Source organism: Gorilla gorilla, chromosome 5 (genome assembly GCF_029281585.2).
Source record: "Gorilla gorilla gorilla isolate KB3781 chromosome 5, NHGRI_mGorGor1-v2.1_pri, whole genome shotgun sequence".
NCBI classification, from domain to species: Eukaryota; Metazoa; Chordata; class Mammalia; order Primates; family Hominidae; genus Gorilla; species Gorilla gorilla.
Window position 1 is genome coordinate 163846398 of NC_073229.2, and position 24538 is coordinate 163870935.

The 24538-nt window shown below is 37.2% G+C and overlaps 1 long non-coding RNA gene across 1 annotated transcript in view; it reads left to right on the top strand.

Moving 5' to 3' along the window:
- Positions 1–13296: 13296 nt before the first annotated feature.
- LOC101128945 (uncharacterized) overlaps positions 13297–24538 on the top strand; it is a 182008-nt gene continuing 170766 nt past the window's right edge. Inside the window, exon 1 of the long non-coding RNA XR_008680962.2 lies at positions 13297–13474. This is a non-coding gene — a long non-coding RNA (uncharacterized lncRNA). The remainder of the gene's footprint in view (positions 13475–24538) is intronic.

Sequence of the window (24538 nt, forward strand, 5' to 3'; positions counted from 1 at the left end):
TTTTCGGTTGCTATAACAGATATATGAGATTGGGTGATTTCTCAAAAAAACAAGAGATTTATTTTGGCTAATGTTTATGAAGCTGGGAAATCCAAAATTGGGTAGCCACATCTGGTCAGGTTTAGATGAGGGCCTTGTGCTGCATCCAAACATGATGGAGAAGAGGAAGGATAAGTGGGCACATGTAAATGGGAAAAAACACTAGGGGGAGACGAACTTTATAATAACCTGCTTTTGTAGTTACTAATTCTGTCCCTCAAATTCACTCAGTCCCTTGAGAATTAACCTAGTCCTGTGACAGTAGTGTTAATCCTTCTTCTTCTTTTTTTTTTTTTTGAGATGGAGTCTCACTCTGTTGCCAGGCTGGAGTGCAGTGGCATGATCTCGGCTTACTGCAATCTCTGACTTCCTAGTTCAAGTGATTCTTCTGCCTCAGCCTCCAGAGTAGCTGGGATTATAGGCATGCACCACCACGCCGGGCTAATTTTTGTATTTTTAGTAGAGACGGGGTTTCATCATATTGACCAGGATGGTCTCAATCTCCTGACCTTGTGATCCACCGGCCTCGGCCTCCCAAAGTGCTGGGATTACAGGCATGAGCCACTGTGCCCAGCCGTATTAACCTTCTTAATGACCTAATCACCTCTTAAAGACCCCACCTCCCAGCACTACCACACTGGGGACCAAATTTCCAACACGTGAATTCTGGGCAACACACTTAAATCATAGCATATGGTAAGTGTGATTAACTATTTAAGAAACTATCAAACTATTTTCTGAAGCATCTATGCCATTTACATTCCCATCAACAATCTATGAGGGTTTCTGTTTTTCCACATCCTCATCAATGCTTGGTATTATCAGTCTGTTGGATTATAGCCATTTCAGTAGATGTGCAGTGTATTTCATTGTGGTTTTAATTTGCATTTCTCTAATGACTAATGATGTTGAGCATTTTTTCATGAGCTAATTAGTCACTTGAATGTCTTTGTTAAAATATCTACTTAAATCTTAAACTATTTTTTCTCTTTGTATTATTGAGTTGGAAGAGTTCTTTATGTTTCCTGTATATATACAACTCTTTTATAAGATATATAATTTGCAAATAATCAAGTCATATATCTGTGGCTTGTCTTTTTATTTTCTTAATGATGTCTTTTGAAAAATAAGTTTTAGTTGTTGATGTCATCGTTTATGATGTTTTTCTTTTATGGATCATGCTTTTGGTATCATGTCTAAGAAGTCTTTGCCTAACAAGATCACAAAGATTATAGTGTCAGCTCTTACATTTTTAGTTAACTTTTGTCTAAGATTTACATTTACATTTTTAAAACACATGAGCATCCAACTGTTTCAACACCACTTGTTGGAAAGACTACACTTTATTCATTGAATTATCTTGGTATCTTTGTTGAAAATCAATTAATCATAGAAGTAAGAGTTTATTTTTGATTGTCTATTTAGATTCATTGATTGATATATCTATTCATAGACCAACACCACACTATCTTGATTATTGTAGCTTTATGGGAAGTTTTAAAATCAGTTAGTGTAAGTCTTCCAACTTCGTTATTTTTAGAAATTGATTTGGTTAGTGTAGGTCCTTTGGATCGCCATATAATTCTTAGGATAAACTTGTCAATTTCTTTAATAAACTGGCAGGGCACTCAGCCTTTTTCTTTTTCTCCTATGCTTTTAATAATTTCATTAAATGAACGCTGTTATGCTCAATATTACCAACCAGTCTCTGAGGCTTTATTCATTTTTCTCTTTATTCTTTAGAATAAATATCTATTAATTGATCTTCAAGCTTATTGATTCTTTTTCTGTCATCTTCAATCTGCTGTTGAGCCTATCTTTGGCATTTTTCATTTTGGTTATTTCATTATCAATTCTAGAATTTCTAAAATTCCTCTTTTTAAAATAGTACACATTTTTCTACTGAGATTCCCTTTTAGTTGAGCCATTGTTGTGATATTTTATCTTAATTCATTGAACATGAATTAAACTCAAATTTTGTGCCCCTCAGAGTTAGTCTCTGTTGACCACTTTTTTCCCCATGTATGGGTCACATATTTTTTGATTGTCTAGTAATTTTTGGTTGAAAATTGGACATTTTATAGACTGTGATAGATAATACACCAACTCTGAGTTCTGATTTTTCTGCTTATTTCCTTTTTTCTTTTTGTACTTTGCCTGGACTTAAAATACAAAATGTCTCCCCAAATGGGGAGCTGCTGATATCTCTAGTTAGATTTTTATTCTTATTTTTGCTTTTTAAAAATATACGTTTTTTATCCTAAATTACTAGACTAGAGGTCATCTCTGTATCTGTATACTTAGGGGTCAGCCAATGATTTGGGTAACGGTTGTACTCAAACACCCCCAATCCATGAGGGTTTTACCTTCTAGCAATCAATATGCATGTGGTTTGGGGATCATATTCAAAATCAGCTTATTCTCGAGTCATTTTTGGTTTTAACTTCTAACTAGGCTCTCTCAGGTTTCCCGTGTGCATACCTGTAGTTTCTCAGCCAAACATGAGGAGTTAGAACATTTCCATAGCCTTTACATGGTGCTCTCTTTTCCAGGATCTCCCCATATAAATAACTGTCTGTGCACTTCTTGCCCCAAATAGGACCATTATCTCAAACTAGTAAAGCTGTGGGCTTTTTTTGTTTTTCTTTATAATATTTGCTAAAGCCATGACTTTTTTTTTTTTTTTTTTTTTTTTTTCAGCCTCCCAAAGCAAGTCTCTTCCCTCCGGCAGCAGAGATGCGGATTTTCTGCTCAACCTGCTTTGATCACCAAATGAGTCAGGGAGAACATGGATGGAAATATCCTCAGTCAAGAACTTCACAAGCACCAGTTGCTTTAACCAGGGACTCTGGAAATTTTCTAGAATAAATGCTTCTCAATTTGTAGTCTGCTTTTTGGTCACTTCACAGATCCTTGGTATGGTTATTTGTGACAATTTTGTCCTGTTTTTTTTCCTTTTGAGACAGAGTGTCACTCTGCCACCAGGCTAGAGTGCAGTGGCATAATCTTGGCTCACTGCAACCTCCGCCTCGCTGGTTCAAATGATTCTCCTACCTCAGCTTCCCGAGTAGCTGGGACTACAGGCATGCACCACCACACCCAGCTAATTTTTCTATGTTTAGTAGAGACGGGGTTTCACCATGTTGGTCAGGATGGTCTCGATCTCTTGACCTCGTGATCTGCCTGCCTCGGCCTCCCAAAGAATTTTGTCCTGTTTTATACTTGCTTTATGAAGAGAAGATTTCTCTGACTTCATGTTACCATAGTTGGAAATTTCCCCTAGATCTGAAGATAAATTTTCAATTTATAAATATGTGCTTTTAAAGATGTGCCTTCTACTTTCCTTCTTCTCTTTCTGCATATGAATATTTATGTAAGAGTATAAACAGTTTTTTAAAGATCATCTACGGTTTATCTACTTTGTGCATGATCCACAGTGACTCCATTCCTGATATTATTGCCTAGTTAGGTCTCTTGACTCAGACAAAAGAATTCTAACAAAAGTGCATTGCAGTTAAAGACAAGGAGTTTAATATGTATAAATTTATGTGTGTCTATAATTTAAGAGCAAGTAAAATTTATTTGATTTGTGTTATCTGTTATGTCATAATTCACCTTTTAACTGTCAGAAAACAGCTTTTTCTGCTTCACTTCTACTTGGAAAAGCGTTCTTGGGAAAGTGCACTTGGTGAGGGTACCTTAGGAAAATTTGATACCCAAATAAAATGTTTTTTAAGCACTGGACAAAAGCCATTTCCTGGTGTGTGTACAGCACCATTATCACATTCTCTCACTTCTATAGAAAGTGATGATTTTCATTTAGGACATTTGAAGCAAATATTAAAAAAAAAGTTCACATTTGCTCAAAGTAGTGTCACAAAAGTACTACTTTTTTCATCAATTAAAACTGTAAAAAATAAAAAATATGAAAATAAAATATATAAAATATAAAAAATACAAAATGTTGATGAGGTCATGGTACAAATAGTCTCATATATTGCCGGTAGCAGGAGAATTTGCTTTTAAAAGCATATTTAGGTATGCCAACACATTGGATAAACTAAAATAAATAAATACATTTCTAGAAATATGCAACCTATCAAGACTGAATCATGAAGAGATAAAAAATATGAATAGAACTATAACTAACAAGATGATTAAATTAGTAATGAAAACCGTCCAGTAAACAAAGCCCAGGACCAGATAGCTTCACTGGAAAAGTTCACCAAACAATTAAAGGATAATTAACACCACTCCTCAAACTTCCAAACAATGAAAGGGTGGAAATAAACACTTCCAAACTTATTATATGAGCCCAGCATTACCCTGATACCAAAATCAGACAGAAATACTTTCAGATAAGGAAACTGTAGACCAATATCCTTGATGGATATAGATGCAAAAACCTCAACAAAATCTTAGCAAACCAAATGTAACAACACATTAAAAGGATTATACATCATGATTAAGTGAGATTTATCTTGAATTAATGCAAGGATAATTCAACATATGAAAATGAATCAATATGATATACCACATTAACAGAATAAAAGACAAAAACCATATGATTATCTCAGTTGATGCAGAAAAATTATTTGACAAAATCCAACACACTTTCATGATAAAAAAACTTAACAAACTGAGAACAGAAGGAAATTACCTCAATATAATAAAGGCCATATATGAAAAGCCTACTGCTAACTTCATACTTGATGGTGAATAATTGAAACCTTTCCTTCTAACCTCAGAAACAAGCCCAAAGTGCCCACTCTCACAACTTTTATTCAACATATTACTGGAAGTCTTAGCGAGATCAATTGATTAAGAAAAAATAATAAAGGCATAGAAATTGTAAAGGAAAAAGGAAAACTATCGCTGTTCACAGATAACATGATCTTATAAATAGAAACCCTAAAGATTCTATAAAATAACTGTTAAAATTAATACACAAGATCAGGCCCGGTGGCTCACGCCTGTAATCCCAGCACTTTGAGAGGCTGAGGCGGGTGGATCATGAGGTCAGGAGATCGAGACTATCCTGGATAACACAGTGAAACCCCGTCTGTACTAAAAATACAAAAACAAAATTAGGGGGGCGTGGTGGTGGGCGCCTGTTGTCCCAGCTACTTGGGAGGCTGAGGCAGGAGAATAGCGTGAACCCGGGAGGTGGAGCCTGCAGTGAGCCGAGATTGCACCACTGCACTCCAACCTGGGTGACAGAGCAAGACTACATCTCAAAAAAAAAAAAAGAAGTAATAAACAAATTCAGCAAAGTAGCAGGATATGAAATCAGCATGCAGAAATCAGGTGTGTTTTTGTATACTAACAATGAATAATCAGTAAAGGAATTGAGGAAAACAATCTCATTTATGATAGCATCAAAAAGAATAAAATACTTATAATAGAACTTAATCCAAGAAGTGAAAGATGTATATATAGAAAGCTACAAAACATTGCTGAAAGAAATTTGAAAAGACATAAATAAATGAAAAATATATTTTGTGTTCATTAATTGAAATAATTAATATTGTTAAAATGTTTATACTACCAAAAGTAATCTACAGATTCTGTGCAATTCCTATTGAAATGCCAATTACTTTTTTTTTTTTGGCAGAAGTAGAAAAAAATAGTAAAATTCATATGGAATTTTAAAGAACTTTAAGTAGCCAAAACACAATTACAAAGAAAACAAAGCTACAGGTCTCACACTTCCTGATTTCAAAATATATTATAAAGCTACAGTAATAAAAAGTATGGTATTGGCATAAAGACAGATATATAGACCAATGGAACAGAATAGAGTTCATAAATAAGCCCTTGGATATATGATCAAATAATCTTCAACAGGGGGATCAAGGTTACACAATGGGAAAAAGTTAGTCTCTTCTACAAATGGTGTTAGGAAAACTGAAATATCCAATGCAAAGCATAAAGTTGGACATTTTCCTTACAACATACAAAAATTAACTCAAAATAGATACATGACCTACATGTAAGACATAAAACTATAAAACTCCTAGAAGAAAACATAGGCAAAAACTTCATGACTTTGGATTTTGCATTGATTTCTTGTATATAAGACCCACAGACAATGTAAGCAAGAATAGATAAATAAGACTATATCAAACTGAAAAAGTCTGCACAAGAAAGGAAGAAACCAAGAGAGTGAAAAGACAACATATGGAATGGGAAAAAAATATTTGCAAACAATACATCTGGTAAGGAGTTAATATTCAGAAAATATAAAGAACTCCTACAACTCAACAACAAAAACCCAGCAATCCAATTTTAAAATAGCCAAAGGACATGAATAAAGATTTCTCCAAATCAGCTTATAGCTGATCTTTATAAGATGTCCAAAAACAGATCTTCCGGACAGAAAATCAACAAAGAAAAATTGGACTTAATCTGCACTATGGACCAAATGGACCTAGTAGATATTTATAGAACATTTCATCCAAGAGCTGCAGAATACACATTCTTTTCCTCAGCACATGGATTATACTCAAAGATAGACGATATATTAGGTCACAAAACAAGTCTTAAAACATTCAAAAATTGAAATAATATCAAGCATCTTCTCTGACCACAATGGAATAAACTAGAAATTAGTAACAAGACGAATTTTAGAAACTATAAGAATACATGGAAATTAAACAATATGCTCCTGGATGACCAGTAGATCAATGAAGAATTTAATAATAAAATTGAAAAATTTCTTGAAACAAATGGTAATGGAAATAAAATATACCAAAACTTATGGGATACAACAAAAGCAGCACTAAAAGGGAAGTTTATAGCTATAAATGCCTACATCAAAAAAGAGGAAAAACTTCAAATAAACAGTCTTATAATGCATCTTAACTAGAAAAGCAAGAGCAAACAAAACCCAAAATTAGTAGTAGAAAAAAATAGTAAAGAGCAAGCAAAAATAAATGAAATTGAAAAAAAAATACAAAAGATCAATGAAACAAAAAGTTGGTGTTTTGGAAAGTTAAACAAAATTGACAAGCCTGTAGCTTATGGAAAAAAAAAAAAAAGAGAGAAGACCCAAATAACTAAAAATCAGAGATGAAAAAGGGGAGGCATTATAACAGATATTGCAGAAATTCGAAGGATCATTAGTGGCTATTATGAGAAACTATACACCAATAAATTGGAAAATCTAGAAGAAATGGACAAATTCCTAGACACATACAACCTTCTAAGATTGAACCAGGAAGAAATTTGAAACCTGAACAGACCAATAACAAGTAAGGAGACTGATGCCATAATAAAAAGTCTTCTAGTAAAGAAAAGTCCAGAACCTTATGGCTTCACTACTAAATTCTACCAAACATTTTAAAAAGAACTAATACCAATCCTATTCTAACTATGCCAAAAAATAGAGGAGAAGAGAAAACATACAAACTCATTCTACAAGACCAGTATTACCCTGATACCAAAACCAGATAAAAACACATCAAAAAAAGAAAACTACAGGTCAGTATCTCTGATGAATATTGATGCAAAAATTCTCAACAAAATCCTAGCAGACTAGATTTAACAATACATTAGAAAGATCATTCATTATGAACAGGTGGGATTTATCCCTGGGATGCAAGTGTGGTTCAACATATGCAAATCAATAGAATGATAGATCATATCAACAGAATGAAGGATAAAAACTATATGATCATTTCAATTGATACTGAAAAAGCATTTGATAAAATTCAACATCCTTTGTGATAAAAAAAAAAAAAAAAAGAAAGAAAACCCACAACAGGCCGGGCACGGTGGCTCACACCTGTAATCCCAGCACTTTGGGAGGCTGAGGCGGGTGTTTCATGAGGTCAGGAGATCGAGACCATCCTGGCTAACACAGTGAAATCCCATCTCTACTAAAAATACAAAAAATTATCCGGGCGTGGTGGCGTCCTGTAGTCCCAGCTACTTGGGAGGCTGAGGAAGGAGAATGGCATGAACTCGGGAGGCGGAGCTTGCAGTGAACCAAGATTGCACCACTGCACTCCAGCCTGGGCAACAGAGTGAGACTCTGTCTCAAAAACCAAACCAAACAAACAAACAAACAAAAAGCCGCACAAAAAAACTGGTTATAGAAAGAAGGGAACATACCTCAACATAAAAGAAGCCATGTATGATAGACCCATAGATAGTATCATACCTAATGGGGAAAAGCTGGAAGCCTTTCCTCTAAGATCTGGAACACGACAAGGATGCCCACTGTCACCTCTGTTATTCAACATAGTACTTGAAGTCCTAGCTAGAGCAATCAGACAAGAGAAAGACTAAGGGTATCCAAATCGAAAAGAAATAAGTCAAACCATCCTTGTTTGTTGATGATATGAACTTACATTTGGAAAAACCTAAAGACTCCACAAAAAAACTATTAGAACTGATAAAACAAATTCAGTGAAGTTAAAGGATACACAATTAACATAAAAAAGTCGTAGCATTTTCATATGCCGAAAGTGAATAATGTGAAAAATAAATCAAAAAGGCATTACCTAGAAATTAACCAAAGAAGTGAAAGATCTCTGTATTGTAAACTATAAAACACTGATAAAGGAAATAGAAAAGGACACCATAAAATGGAAAAATATTCCATGTTCATGGATTGGAAAAGTCAATATTGTTAAAATGTCCATTCTGCCCAAAGTATTAATAATCTACAGATTTAATGCAATCCCTATCAAAATACAAATGACATTCTACACAGAAATAGAAAAAAATCCTAAAATATATATGGAACCACAAAAGACCCAGAATAGCCAAAGCAAAAAGAACAAAACTGGAGGCATCACACTACCTGACTTCAAATTATACTATAGGGTTATAATAACCAAAACAGCATGTTACTGGCATAAAAACAGACACATAGACAAACAGAACAGAATAGGGAACCCAGAAACAAATCCACATAACTACAATGAACTCATTTTTGCCAAGGTATGAAGAACATACACTGGGGAAAAGAAAGTCTCTTCAATAAATGGTTTTGGGAAAACTAGATGTCCAGATGCAAAAGAATGAAACTAGACCCCTATCTCTTGCTATGCATAAAAAATCAAATCAAAATGGATTAAAGACTGAAATCTAAGACCTAAAACTATGAAACTACTACAAGAAAAAGTTGGAAAAAATCTCCTGGATATTGGTCTGGGCAAAGATTTCTTGAGCAATACCCCATAAGCACAGGCAACTGAAGCAAAAATGGACAAATGGGATCACATCACTTTAAAAAGCTTCTGTACAGCAAAGTATAGAGTCAACAAAGTGAAGAGAGAACCCACAGAATGGGAGAAGATATTTGCAAACTACCCTACCCACAAGGGATTAATAACCAGAATATGTAAGTAGCTCAAACAACTCTATAGGAAAACAAATCTAATGATTCAATTAAAAATGGGCAAAAGATCTGTATAGACATTGGTCAAAAGAACACATACAAATGGCAAACAGGCACATGAAAGGGTGCTCAACAACACTGATCATCAGAGAAATGCAAATCAAAACTGCAATGAGATATCATCTCACTCCAGTTAAAATGGCTTATATTCAAAAGACAGGCAATGACAAATGCTGCAGAGGAGGTGGAGAAAAGGGAACACTTCAAAAAAAAAAGAAAGAAAGAAAGAAAGGGAATACTGTACACTGTTGGCAGGAATGTAAATTAGTATAATCACTATGGAGAACAGTTTGGAGGTTTCTCAAAAAACTCAAAATTGAGCTACTCTATAATCCAGCAATCCCACTGCCGGGTAAATACCCAAAGGAAGGAAATCAGTATATGGAACAGATATCTGTATTACTATGTTTGTTGCAACAATGTTTACAATAACTAAAGTTTGGAAACAACCTAAGTGTCCATCGACAGATGAATGGATAAAGAAAATATGATACATAAGCACAATGGAGTACTAATCAGCCATAAAAAAGAATGAGATCCAGTCATTTGCAACAACATGGTTTGAACTGGAGACCATCATGTTAAGTGAAATAAGCTAGGCAACAGAAAGACAAACATCACATATTCCCGCTTATTTGTGGGTCTAAAAATAAAATCAATTGGACTCATGGACATAAAACATAGAAGGATAGTTACCAGAGGTTGGGAAGGAGAGTTGGGGGGTTAGGGGAAGGCGAAGATAGTTAATGTGTACAAAAAATATGGAAAGAATGAATAAGACCCACTATTTAACAGCACAATAGGGTGACTATAGTCAATAATAATTTAATTGTACACTTAAAAATAAAGAATGTAATTGGATTGTTTGTAACTCAAAAGATAAATGCTTGAAGAAATGGATACCCCATTCTCCATGATGTGCTTATTTCACATTTGCATGCCTGTGTCAAAACATCTCATGTATCTCATAGATATATACACCTACTATGTACCCATAAACATTTAAAAACAATAACTAAAAAATATGAAAAAGACGTCCAACAAGCAGATGAAAAGATGCTTAACGTTATTAATCATCAGAGAAATGCAACTCAAAACTACAGTGAGATATCACTTCACACCTGTTACAAGGTTACTATCAAACAAATGGTTAATGAGAAGTGTTACAGAGGATATGAAGAAATTGGAATCCCTGTGCACTGTTAGTGAAAATGTAAAATAGCAGAGCTGCAATGGGAAACAATATGGAGCTTCCTCGAAAAATTAAAAATCATCCTATCGTATGATCAAACAATGTCACTTCTAACTCTATAGCCAAAAGAATTGAAAACAGGATCTTGAAGTGATATTTGCACAGCCATGTACATTGCACCATTATTCTCAATATCCAAGAGGTGAAAGCAACCTAATGACATCAATGACAGATGAATGGATAAAGTGAATGTGTTATATACATGCAATGGGATACTATTCAGCCTTTAAAAAGTTCTGTTATATGCTACAACATGAATGAACCTTCAGGACATTATGATAAGTGATATACGCCAGTCATAAAAAGATAAATAGTGCATAATTCCACTTAAATGAGGTATCTAAAATAGTCAAATTGTTAGAAACAGAAAGTAAAGTGGTGGTTGCCAGGGGCTGTTGGTAGGGAGAAAGGGGAAACTGTTTAACAAATTAAGAATCTTACTTGTGAAAGATAAAAAAGTTCTAGAGATCTGTTGTATGACAATGTGCATACAGTTCTCACAGTGATGATCCAAGAAAGATCTCTTTATGGCACTGGCAGAAAGAGGGAAAGAGTGTCTATTCTAAAACATACCCAGAGCATTCTTCATGCCAAAGGCCTACTCTCCAGGTGAGAGGAATTTTCTAGAGCACAATTTTGAAATCTTATCCCAGATAAAGAAGTTTTCCCCATACCTATCCCTGCTTGTCCAACTTGTGACCTGTGGGCCACATATGGCACAGGACGGCTTTGAATGCAGCCCAACACCAATTTATAAACTTTCTTAAAACATTATGAGATATTTTTGTGATTTTTTTAAGCTCATCAGTTAACATTAGTGTTAGTATATTTTATGTGTGGCTCAAAATAATTCTTCTTCCAATGTGGCCCAGGGAAGCCAAAAGATTGGACACCCTTTGATCTAAGATAAAAAACAAATCTTAAAACAACAACAACAACATCTGATCTGGTGAACAAGGGGCGTTGCTTCAAGGACATGGATTGGGAACATTGCATCCAGAGAAGAAAGAGGTTGATGTGAGGGAAGCTATAGCACTGGAGGAGGGACAGAAACACTTGTGAAGGCCACAGCACTGGGTCACAAGCCCGCTAAAAGACTGAGTCCTTATGAGAAACTTATAGAACTTTCCTCTTCCCCCACACCCTGCAATAACAGATAGATAACATAAGCAGAGAGATGGAAATTATAAGAAAGAATCAAAGGGAAATGCAATATATGGCCAAGGAGCAAATAAATAAGCTTGAAGATAGGTTAATAGAAACTTCTCAGACTGAAATGCAAGGAGAGGAAATAAGGGAAAAACAAAACAAAACAGAAAAAATAGAACTTTCAGGAACTGTGGGACACTATCAAAAGGTGCAGCATAAGTACAATTGTAATATATGAAAGAGAACCAAGCGAGAATGAAACAGAAGAAATATCTGAAGTAAAAATGGCAGAGAACTTTCAGAAATTAATGACAGATACCAAACCGCAGCTAACTGAAAGAACTCCCAATGATCAAACATACAATAATTTGAGCAAAATGAAGAAATAGTTGACCCAAAATATAAAATAAAAATGTCCATGAATCCATACTGATATAAATAAATATCAAATAAATACATCAATGGGAGAGGAGAGATTCCTCTTCCATGCAGGAGAATTTTAAATAATGTATGTGGCCACTCCTCTATCAAGGAGGTAGAGCATAATTTCCACCATTTAAGTGTGGGCTGCACATAGTGACTTTCTTCCAATGAGGACAGTATGGAAAGAAGAAAAAGAGTAACTTCATAGTGGAGAAAACTGACAAGCACTTCCTCAGCCAGGTGATCAAAATTCTCAACAGTGATAAGTCATGTTGATAGGATGTACTCATGGTATGATGTAATGAGAATGGCACTTTACCTCTGTGGCTTCGTTTTCCAAACCTCACAACTTTGGACTAATCAGGACTAAAACATTATACCAATTCAAATCAAGGGATATTCTACAAAATATCTTAACCATCACCCCTGAAAACTGTGAAGACAATCAATAGCAAGGAAAGTCTGAAAACCTGTTATAATCTAGAGAAGCCTAAGGAGACATGAGGCTAAATGTAATGTGGCATCCTGCATGTAATTGTGAAACAGAAAAAGGGTATTAGATGAAAACTAAATAAATCTGAACAATATGTTGACTTTAGTTAATAAATATCAACACTGGTTCTTTTATTGTGACGAAAGTACCATACTAACTGAAGATTTTAAAAATAGAGGAACCAGGTACGGGTTATATGAGAACCCTCTGTACTATCTTTGTTGCCTCCCTATAAATTTAAAATTATTCTAAAACAAAAGTTTATTTTTAAAAAACCTTGTGAAATCTCTTTAATACAATATATAAAAACCAATTGTAGGTGGGCTAATGTCTTAAATGTAAAAGGCAAAACTCTAAAATATTTAGAAGAAAAAAATTATCTAATGACTTAAGTAAGTAATGATTTCTCTCTCTTTTTTTTTTGAGACGTCCTCTCGCTCTGTCGCCCAGGCTAGAGTTCAGTGGCGCCATCTCGGCTCACTGCAAGCTCCGCCTCCTGGGTTCACGCCATTCTCCTGCGTCAGCCTCCTGAGTCGCTGGGACTACCGGCACCCACCACCACGCCCGGCAAATTTTTTTGTATTTTTAGTAGAGACGAGGTTTCACCGTGTTAGCCAGGATGGTCTCGATCTCCTGACCTTGTGATCCGCCTGCCTTGGCCTCCCAAAGTGATGGGATTACAGGCATGAGCCACCGCGCCCAGCCTTAAGTAAGTAATGGTTTCTTAAACAGTACACAAAGGTTGTACACCATGAAGCTATGCATATGATAAATTGTATTTTAGAAAAACTAAACCTTCTGTTTAGAAATGTTATCATAAAATGCGAAAAGAAAGGCCACAGTTTAGAAAAACAGTATTAATAACCAAGGATTAATATGCAATAGATTAAAGACTTCCTATAAATCAATAAAAGTGAGTTTACTACTCAATATAAAAGTACTCAAAATACATCAAGAGACATGTCACAAAGAGAAAAGAAAATGGCTAATATGTATACAAAGAGATGTCCAATCTCATTAACAACCTGGAAAATTAAAAAAACCACAATGAGATGCCATGCCATACCCACAAAATTGATAAAATTAAAAATTAGATAATTAAAAAATATTGATAAGAATGTGGAATTATCTGAACTCTACTACTAGTATGAGTGTAAAAAGTTGTACAACCATTTAGAGAATTAACCTGGTAATACCTAGTAAAGCTGAAGATGTGCACTTTCTACAGTCCAGCCATTCCACTTTTTTCTTTCTTTTTTTTTTTTTGAGATGGAGTCTCGCTGTGTCACCCAGGCTGGAGTGCAGTGGCGCAATCTCGGCTCATTGTAAACTCCGCCTCCTGGGTTCACGCCATTCTCCTGCCTCAGCCTCCCGAGTAGCTGGGGCTACAGGCACCTGCCACCACGCCCGGCTATTTTTTTGTACTTTAGTAGAGACGGGGTTTCACCATATTGTCCAGGATGGTCTCGATCTCCTGACTTCGTGATCTGCCCGCCTCGGCCTCCCAAAGTGCTGAGATTACAGGCATGAGCCACCACGCCCGGCCCAGGCATTCCACTTCTAAGTAGAAACCTTAGAGAATCGGCCTGGTGCGGTGGCTCACGCCTGTAATCCCAGCACTTTGGGAGGCCGAGGCGGGCGGATCACGATGTCAGGAGATCGAGACCCTCCTGGCTAACACGGTGAAACCCCGTCTCTACTAAGAAAAATACAAAAAATTAGCCGGGCGTGGTGGTGGGCGCCTGTAGTCCTAGCTACTCTGGAGGCTGAGGCAGGAGAATGGCATGAACCCGGTAGGCAGAGCTTGTAGTGAGCCGAGATCGCGCCACTGTACTCCAGCCTGGGTGACAGAGCGAGACTCAGTCTCAAAAACAAAACAAAAGAAAACAAAAAAAACCTTAGATAATCTATTGCGCCATATATAGGTACATTCATATGTAGGTGCATCCATACATAGATGCTTGTGCCACATATATGCAGCATGTATATTTAGGAATGTTCATTGAAACATTGGTTGGAATAGCAAAGATTTGCAAATAATCTAAATGTGTGTCTGTATTTGAATGGATAAATCATGATCTATAAGTAGAAAAAATGAACAAACTAGACACATCAAAAGAGATTGATCTCAAAGATAATTTTGAATAATAAAAACCAGTCTCAGAAGACTTTGTACAATATGATTCCATTTATAGAACATTGAGAAGCATGTCAAAAGTGAACAGAAGTTTTGTTTGGAAATATATAGACATTATATGTATACTGGAACATTGAGGTAATCAAATGTTATATAAACAAACTTTTTGTGTTTTCTTTGAGGACTTGTAGCTAAATTTGATAGTTTTTGTCTCTTTTCCAGTTTATAGAATGTTAGCTTGCATTTTTCATTATGTTGAGTATGCCTGTTTCTAGCAGTACTCCCCCATGTCCCCGTAATTTGCTGCTTTTTATTTTTGGTGGCCTAGGAAACAAGATAACTAAACTTGTTAGAATCTTGCATAAGACAAGCAGTCTCCAGATTTGGGCCTGGGGAACTCTCCTATGAGAAAATTGCATGACCTTTTGTGCATATGCAATGTAACAGTCATTCATAAAACAAATATTTAGCAATTTCCTATCACATACCAGACACTATTCTGGGTTAAAGAAATCCAGCAATGGACGGTAAGGCAAAGTCCCTAAACTTATGTAACTTGCTGTCTAGTGGCATATGTTTGGGCTCTTAACTGTATTTTAAATAGGCAAGCCTGTTTCACAAAGACAATTTGGGTGAACAAGGAATTTCTGTACACACAAATACAGGCAATATTCGCATTCCAGTGTGTGTATGTAGAAATAAAAAGCCCATAGCCCTGCAGGTGCAAGCTCTATGTGTATGACTGTAGACGATGAGGAATTGCTCATAGATCTGATAATGATGCTACATGAAGGTATAATGGTATGGTACTGTTGGACACATTCTATATCCTAGATTATGTTTGCTATAGCCTAACCAAACCATGTTTGAAAGTAAAGCAAAACATTTAAACCCACTTTTTTGGATAGTATTAAGTTTCCTTGCAAGTATACTAGGTTAATATATATGATCAGTATGCAAAACAGGTGCTATTTCTAAAGTTGACTTGCAAAACTTTAAGAGTGACACCAAGCACTTCAAAATACAAACTGATCATCTGGGGTATAGGGCAATGTGTTAATAAGGTACTGGAAGACTTTCTTCTCTAAACATATTAGTCTTTATTTCTGAAAGGCTTGTTTTCACCTACTTCATCAGTCTTAAACTCAATAGAAAAAACAAAGAAATAAAATATGTCCATTCATTCAGGATGGTATATTAGAATCTATACTTGTGCTATTTAACTATCTAATAGCATTATCAAGCTATCTGGCACTAAATTCAAAATGCACCTTCACGGATTGTTGTTCTAAATCTGTTATCTGGTTCAGAGACAAGAGCCAATTTGAAATGTCCATTTCAGTTGTCATTTGAAAACATCTCTTTTTCACAATGCTCTGACGCTAATAGCGGTCCTGAAAGTATTTGAGAATAAGAGGACACTTGACTTTTCTCAGGGTATGAAAGTGCATGGCCTCTGGACCCATATTCTCATTTCGCTGGGTAAAAATAATGACTAATCAATATAAGGGGCTAGGTGACATCGTAGGTTAATTCACTAGGAGTTAGCATCTTGACCTGGGAGTTTACATAAACATCTTGTCTCAAAATGAGTCTAGTGCGGTGGATTGTTTGTGGTGGGTTGGTTTCCCGCTCTCTCCCTGGTTTAAAACAATACATATTTTAAATAGTTTGATTCAAATCACATGATGATTGTTTCTCCTGAGGAAAATCCCAGCACTAGGTCAGCAGGTGGGTTACAGATTAGTGATGGCTGGGACGTGCTGACAGCTGTGTGCGAGGGTTGCCTGGCATCTCCTCCACCTCCCTCCACATGGGCACTTGGGGCTTGTCAGTTACTCCTGGCCATTGCTGCTGTAATTTAGCTAATTCACTCAAACCGTAGTTTCGAAAGACAGTAAAACAGAGTCATCATCAACATGGAAGGTACATATAATGCATAAGACCAGACACATCTACTTTTTTCAAAAAAGGTCTTACATGTTATAGTTCTAAGTGATTAGTTTTATACTGCTTTACAAAGTAAACTCAATGTGGAGGTCATAATGAATGAATCCCTAGATGTTTACCAAACCCCAAATTAAATTGCATTCTTAATTGTTTTGCAAATACATTGGCTTACCTAATTAAATAGGAATGACTCTATGTTGCTACGGAGGATAGAATATTGAAGCCTTTAGGACTCATTTCAAATTAGCTATTCTGCTTGATTAAGAAATTTGGCCCATTCAGGTTTTTTGGTACTGTGAAATAATGTCATGCTATAAGAAACCACTGAAACAAATGTTTTTAATGCAAAACATTATTATTTTGGAGAGTTATAAATAAAATATATTTACTTAATTTATTTGAATAAAGAAATAAGATATGTTTACTTAATTTATTTGGAATTTCAAATTTTTCAATGTTTAAAATCACACTTTTTAATCTTATACATTTTGAAGAAATAAGTAAACAGAAGTTTAAAAAATCATAGTTACGGGGCCTTGCTGTGTGGCCCAGCTTGGTCTCAAAATGAAGTTTTAAAATTACCTTTCTACATAGAAAAATAAGAAAAATTGATTCATTTATATCTAAGTACCATAATAGAAGTAATATCAACAGAAGCACACAAAAAGTTTATATTTTAAAATCTTGATAATCTTAAAGTTTTCTAAAATATTTGGACATACATATAAATATTCCCATATCAAATTCTAAACTACAAGAAGGTAAAGTGTAAACAGGTCTTTTTTTTTTTTTTTTTTGAGATGGAGTCTTGCTCTGTTGTCCAGGCTGGAGTGCAGTGGCATGATCTTGGCTCACTGCAAGCTCCACCTCCCAGGTTCATGCCATTCTCCTGCCTCAGCCTCCCGAGTAGCTGGGACTACAGGCGCTCGCCACCACACCTGGCTAATTTTGTTTTTGTATTTTTAGTAGAGACGGGGTTTCACCGTGTTAGCCAGGATGGTCTTGATCTCCTGATCTTGTGATCCGCCCACCTTGGCCTCCCAAAGTGCTGGGATTACAGGCGTGAGCCACTGTGCCTGGCCAGGTCTTATTTTTATCTTCATAAATTATTAATATTTATTTTCTTGTCTAATCAAATATTATATTGGAAAACATTTTGAAAAAGAGTGGCACAAAATAGGACTTATGAATTTTTTTCATCTAACTTATTTTTTTACCAGTTTTTTTAACTCCATGAGACCTACCCTCTACTTTTGAAAACAGTAATATTGATGGCACTGTTTACATCTCATCAAAGGAGTTCCAGAGGTATCTTTGATTTTAACAAAAATGTTTACAATTCAAAAATTCTTCAGAAGAGGCATGAAAAACAATTTCTCTTTTTGTAGATATCATCTATTTTTCTTGTTATTCTCGTCGCATGAACACTTATGAGAGAAGGTTCTTTAACTGCAGTGATTGCCAGCAAACCATTTGCTTGAAAATATTTTTTCCCTCCGAGGTTTATCACGAACTCTCTGGATGGCCTGATAGTGGTGTCACTAGGGTTTGGGGATCTGATAGTTATCAAGTTACAGGATGAAGGCAGCTGGTGTCTGTGCCACTTGCAAAGAGGAGTATAAAATAATTGGTTAATCATTTCTCTTTTTTTTGAGACGGAGTCTCGCACTTTTGCCAGGGCTGGAGTGCAATGGTGCGATCTCGGCTCACCACAACCTCTGCCTCTCGGGTTCACGCAATTCCCCTGCCTCAGCCTCCCGAGTAGCTGGGATTACAGGCACACACCACCACACCCTGCTAATTTTTTGTATTTTTAGTAGAGACAGGGTTTCACTATGTTGGCCAGATTGGTCTCGAACTCCTGACCTCAGGAGTCTCCTTGGTCTCCCAAAGTGCTGGGATTACAGGCATGAGCCACCGCGCCCAGTCTAATAATTTCATTAAGGGAAAAATATCTTAAAGAAATCAGAAATAGGCCAGACGCAGTGGCTCATGCCCGTAATCCCAGCACTTTGGGAGGCCGAGGTGGGCATGAGGTCAGGAGTTCCAGATCAGTCTGGCCAACATAGTGAAACCCTGTCTCTACTAAAAATACAAAAAATTAGCTGAGTGTAGTGGTGTGCACCTGTAATCCTACCTACTTAGGAGGCTGAGGCAGAAGAATTGCGTGAACCTGGGAGGCGGAGGTTTTGGTGAGCCGGGATCGTGCTGTTGCACTCCAGCCTGGGTAACAGTGTGAGATTCCTTCTCAAACAACAAAACAAAACAAAACAAGAAATCAGAAACAAATTTGCCTCTGTATTCCAGGCACAAGTATTTCCACTTTGAACTTTTTTTTTTTTTTTTTTTTTTAGCAAGAGTCTTGCTTTGTTGTCCAGGCTGAAGTGTAATGGCAAAATCTTGGCTCACTGCAACCTCCGTCCTCTGGGTTCAAGCAATTCTCCTGCCTAAGCCTCCCAAGTAGCTGGGATTACAGGCATGAGCTACCATGCCTGGCTAATTTTTGTATTTGTAGTAGAGATGGGGTTTCGTCATGTTGGCCAGGCTGGTCTCGAACTCCTGACCTAGGTGATCCACTCACCTCGGCCTCCCAAAGTGCTAGGATTACAGGCGTGAGCCACCTTGCCTGGACTCCACTTTGAACTTTTATGATCATTTTCTAAGAATGAGGTTTCTGGAGGAAAAGCTGTAGCTTTTTTCATATTTCAATTATGAGGCTCATTGAATTTTTCCCCCAATGGGCACCAATTCCTAGGAATTTGAAGGACTAGAAAAAATTGGAGATATTTTGTTATGCTTTATTCTCACTCTAAATAATTTTTAAATTTTTACAATATTCATTAAAAACAAAAATACCATAGGAAACCTCCTTATGATAATAACATGCCCTGGGAGGAATCAGCTCAGATCACTATAGGAAAGTTTCTTTTTACTGCTATGGGGAATATTTCAGTTGCCAGTATTCCTCCAAGGGATAATTAGATATGCGTTTGGCAGAAGAGCAACAACAAACAAACAAACAAACATATACTCAAGCAAAAAAAACCTAAATGGCTTTTTATTTATTTATTTTATTTATTATTATTATTATTTTTGACACGGAGTCTCACTTTTGTTCCCCAGGCTGGAGCGATTTCACTGCAACCTCTGCCTCCTGGGTTCAAGCGATTCTCCTGCCTCAGCCTCCCAAGTAGCTGGGATTACAGGAGCAAGCCACCATGCCCGGCTAATTTTTGTGTTTTTTAGTAGAGATGGGGTTTCGCCAGTTTGGCCAGGCTGGTCTCCAACTCCTGACCTCAAGTGATCTGCCTGCCTTGGCCTCCCAAAGTGTTGGGATTACAGGCGTGAGCCACTGCGCCTGGCAAGATGTTCTTGAAGAAAGGGGTAATGTGGAAAGGGGAGGTGGAGAAATTAGGTTGTGTTCCTTAGAGGGAAAGGAGGAAAAAAAAATCAAAACCTCTGGAGCAGCTTGCCTGAACAGGGACTTAAAAGAATAGAAATTTCTGATAAGGTGTTTGAGTTGTTTGCAGAAATTATTGAGAATTAATGCACCTTGTTCCTCCCCTACATACCTTCAGTAAAGGCTGCGTTGCTTATTAACATTAGAGTGAATACCTTCTTTTGGGTGAGATCAAATACGTATTGAGTTCTGCATCTGGATGCGGATGAAAACAGCAGATACAGAAACTGACCTTGGGGTCACAGTGAAATTCACCCTTTTCATAGTGGCAGAACATTTCTAATTTAAGGTGGAAGGCTTCTTTGAGAAAGTGACTTATAAAAATGACCTTGAAGTATCTTTTTCTTCATGTATAGAATTACATAACAGAGCTAGTTTCTAAATATAGCTAGGCATTAAATGGCAAAGATGAGTGTCCATCTACATAGAATTCAAGTCCTAAAACCTGGACGGTTATTTACATCCCAACTGGCTCCACGACAGTGGGCTATGAATAGCTAGGACCCTCAATTTTGATAGGTTTGCAGTTAATTTGAAATATGATAGTTTTAGAGGAGCTGCATAAAAATAGATCCACGGCTTGCCTTGGCTCTAAGACCTCATGGAAGGCCAATCTTAGCTTTATTATGTGCAAAATAAGAAATGTGGGTAAATGACCTCTAGGGTCCCATCCAAGTCTAATATGATGAGTTTATCATTAGAAAATGTTACTCCTTAAGTGGCTATAAATGTTGCTTGATCTTTCTCAAGGCCTTAGTTTTTCAAATGGCCTGTACCTTCTGGAAATACTACCATAAATCTATAGGTAACCCTTAGTTTTAAAATTATCCTCTAGCCACAGTGTGGTACTTCTGGAGTCTTCGTATGCTCTCTTTTCAATGGGATTTGGTTTTCACTAAAACATTTTGTAAATAATGGAAATATAAAATCGAAATAATTAAAAAATGTAATAATAGTTATAAAGCGCTGAGCTACAAAGGCAATTATACTGACAACAAACCAGTTATGATAATGATGATAATAGTAACAAACCAAATCATAACAAATCTTTATACTCAAAGCACTCCTCCATCCGTGATAAAGAGCTCCATTAATTATGGCTATTTGAAACGTGATTAAACAATTGATATATTTCTTAATTTTTCAGATACATAAAACGTGTCTGTTGATTAATAAGTGGATTCATTCATTTAATAAGGGAATATAATGGTAAACAAAAAAGTCAGACTTTGTCTTCATCTTCATAAAGTTTACAGTCTAATAGAAGGTCAGAAATTTATGAAATAAATACCTACATGAAAGTGGAATTGCCACTGTGATGTTAGAAGCATCTGATCCTTCACGGAGGATAGAGAGAAGGTTTCCCTGAGAAAGTAATATCTCTATTGTCATCTTAAGAAAGAGTAAGAGTCAATAAGTGACCTCGGCTCACTGCAACCTCTGCCTCCTGGGTTCAAGCGGTTCTTCTGCCTCAGCCTCCCGGGTAGCTGAGTAGTAGGTAGGTGTGCACCACGACACCCAGCTAATTTTTGTATTTTTCGTAGAGACGGGGTTTTACCATGTTGGCCAGGATGGTCTTGATCTCCTGACCTCGTGATCCACCCGCCTTGGCCTCCCAAAGTGCTGGGATTACAGGTGTGAGCCTCTGCACCCAGCTGTCACTGAAGTTTTTAAGCAAGCTGTTTTAGTTGTTAGCAGGGAGGTGGTGGTGGGGCTGACATTATATTATCATAGTTAAAATTTAGAAAGATGACACAGGCTACAGTTTGGAAAACAAATGGGAGGGGCGCCAGTTTGGATGTGGTTAGATCAGATAAAAGATGATTGCAAAACTCCAGGAGAAAGTTCACAGCAACTGATTAGAAAGGTAACGGTGGAAGTGAAAAGAAGTGGCTAGGTTTCCAGGGCTGAAAGAGTGATCAGATTTTTTCAGCAAATGCCTGTCCAGATTTAGGTATATTTCATGAAGGCAACTATAGCAACTCCTATACTTCAGTAGAATATTCCCTTTTTCCCATGTTGGAACTCCAGATAGCATAAGAAATAGCCGAAGTTTTCTATAGCTTTCCTTATTTTTGCCTTCTTCATATTGGCTTCCGGACATGGGGAGTTTAAAACCAATCGACTTTGGGTGGGCATAGATTTATCTGGATTATTCAGAAGCTGCCTGGCAAAGCAGGACCTCACTCTCTGGAGGATACTTTTTGGCTCCTTCCTTTTTTGGAGATCTCTTCTCCATGTTATCACTACTGCCGAGGTTGGGCTTAGGCTGTGGGCTCTTTATAATGTCAAATGTTGACATGTGTTGGAGGTAATGGAAAACCTTGAAGACAATTCTCCCTCCGCAAAAAACCAAAGCTAAAGAAAACATTTGTCTACAATCTTTCTATTCCATTTTCTTGCCAGGAATGTTTTCCCTTGGCAGAGGCTCCTAGTGTAGTGCCTTCTATCTATATCTGATAATACGACTGTATATTACCCAAAATTCTATGAAGTAGGAAGAAGTGTATGTATGTATGTGTGTGTGTATGTTTCTGTGTTTTTTTGTTTTTTTGTTTGTTTGTTTTGCAAAGCTTTCTTCTGTTTAAACTGTTCTCCTTAGGGAGAACAATTTCCCCCCACTGCAAAAAATACCTGAATTGTACTATGAATAGTGGGCTAAAGGTCCTGGTGTCAGTGTAGATGGGGGAGCATGAAAAAGAGACTCAAAGTTCTCTAATACAACAGGAATTTAGAGCTTCTTTGCTGGTAGCTCTGGAAAAGAGAGGAGAAGAAGAAGGTCTAAGGAGAGTTGGAAAGAAGGGGTCCCAACAACCTGGCTGCAGTCTAGAATGTAAATTTATATAGTTGGTGAGAAATTTCTATTCACTGAGGGGAGACAAGTTTCAGGGAAAAGAAACATCTGGATTTAAAGCCATGCAGATGTTTCAGCTCTGTGCTGTAATTATTCCCATTATGCCCCCAACTTTCAGTAAAGTGCCCATGCCAGGGAGAATCAGACCAGAGAGGAAACAGCAGCTTTGTCAAGAAGAGATGAGAAGCAGTGAACAGGCAATTGAGTTGAGAGCAGAAATTTTAATGGGCAGTGATGGAAAACACGAGTGCAGCCCTCATCCCATGCCTTAGAAATCCTGACATGTTAAAGAGGGCACCGGGATTTATGCAGCACCAGGAATGGGGCTCGGGTCACTTTTCTTGGATATTGAACCGTTACACCAGAAGGCTGGAGAATTGGAGGCTACCTTGGTTGTAATCGGCTTAGGGCTGTTTCTAGGGGTAGAATCAGCAAGGTAATGTGTCCTGGGCCCCAAATTACCTTGGATTAGACGGATGGTCAGTGGCTCACAAGGCACTGGATACAGACATGAAACCCGGGACTCATGAACTTGGGTATATATATTTGGTCATTAAATTGATTCTTTCCCCAACCCGGTTACTATGAACTTCTACAAAGTCCCTGAAGATTGCTTATCACTCTTCTCTGCTTTTGTTATTAGAGGAGGTTGTGATTTTTAAGACAAAGTAAAAAAATGAGTTGATGACAACACTCAAATAACATTGAGTACCCTCTCTGCTAGGTGTATGCACACATGAATTTAAAAGTTATTGCAGTAACTTTTTTTTTTTTTTTTTTTTTGAGACAGAGTCTCGTTCTGCTGCCCAGGCTGGAGTGTAGTGGCACGATCTCAGCTCACTGCAACATCCGCCTCCCGGGTTCAAGCGATTCTCCTGCCTCAGCCTCCCAAGTAGCTGGGATTACAGGTGCCTGTCACCATGCCCAGCTTATTTTTGTATTTTTGGTAGAGACAGGGTTTCACCATGTTGACCAGGATGGTCTCGATCTCTTGACCTTGTGATCTGCCGGCCTCAGCCTCCTGAAGTGCTGGGATTACAGGCGTGTACCACTGCAATAACTTTTTTTTTTTTGAGATGGAGTCTCACTCTGTCGCCCAGGCTGGAGTGCAGTGGCGCCATTTCAGCTCACTGCAAGCTCTGTCTCCCAGGTTCACGTCATTCTCCTGCCTCAGCCTCCCGAGTAGCTGGAGCTACAGGTTCCCCACCACCATGCCCAGCTAATTTTTTTTTGTATTTTTAGTAGAGATGGGATTTCACCATGTTAGCCAGGATGGCCTTGATTTCCTGACCTCGTGATCCACCCGCCTCGGCCTCACAAAGTGCTGGGATTACAGGCGTGAGCCACAGGGCCAGGCTTGCAATAACTTTTT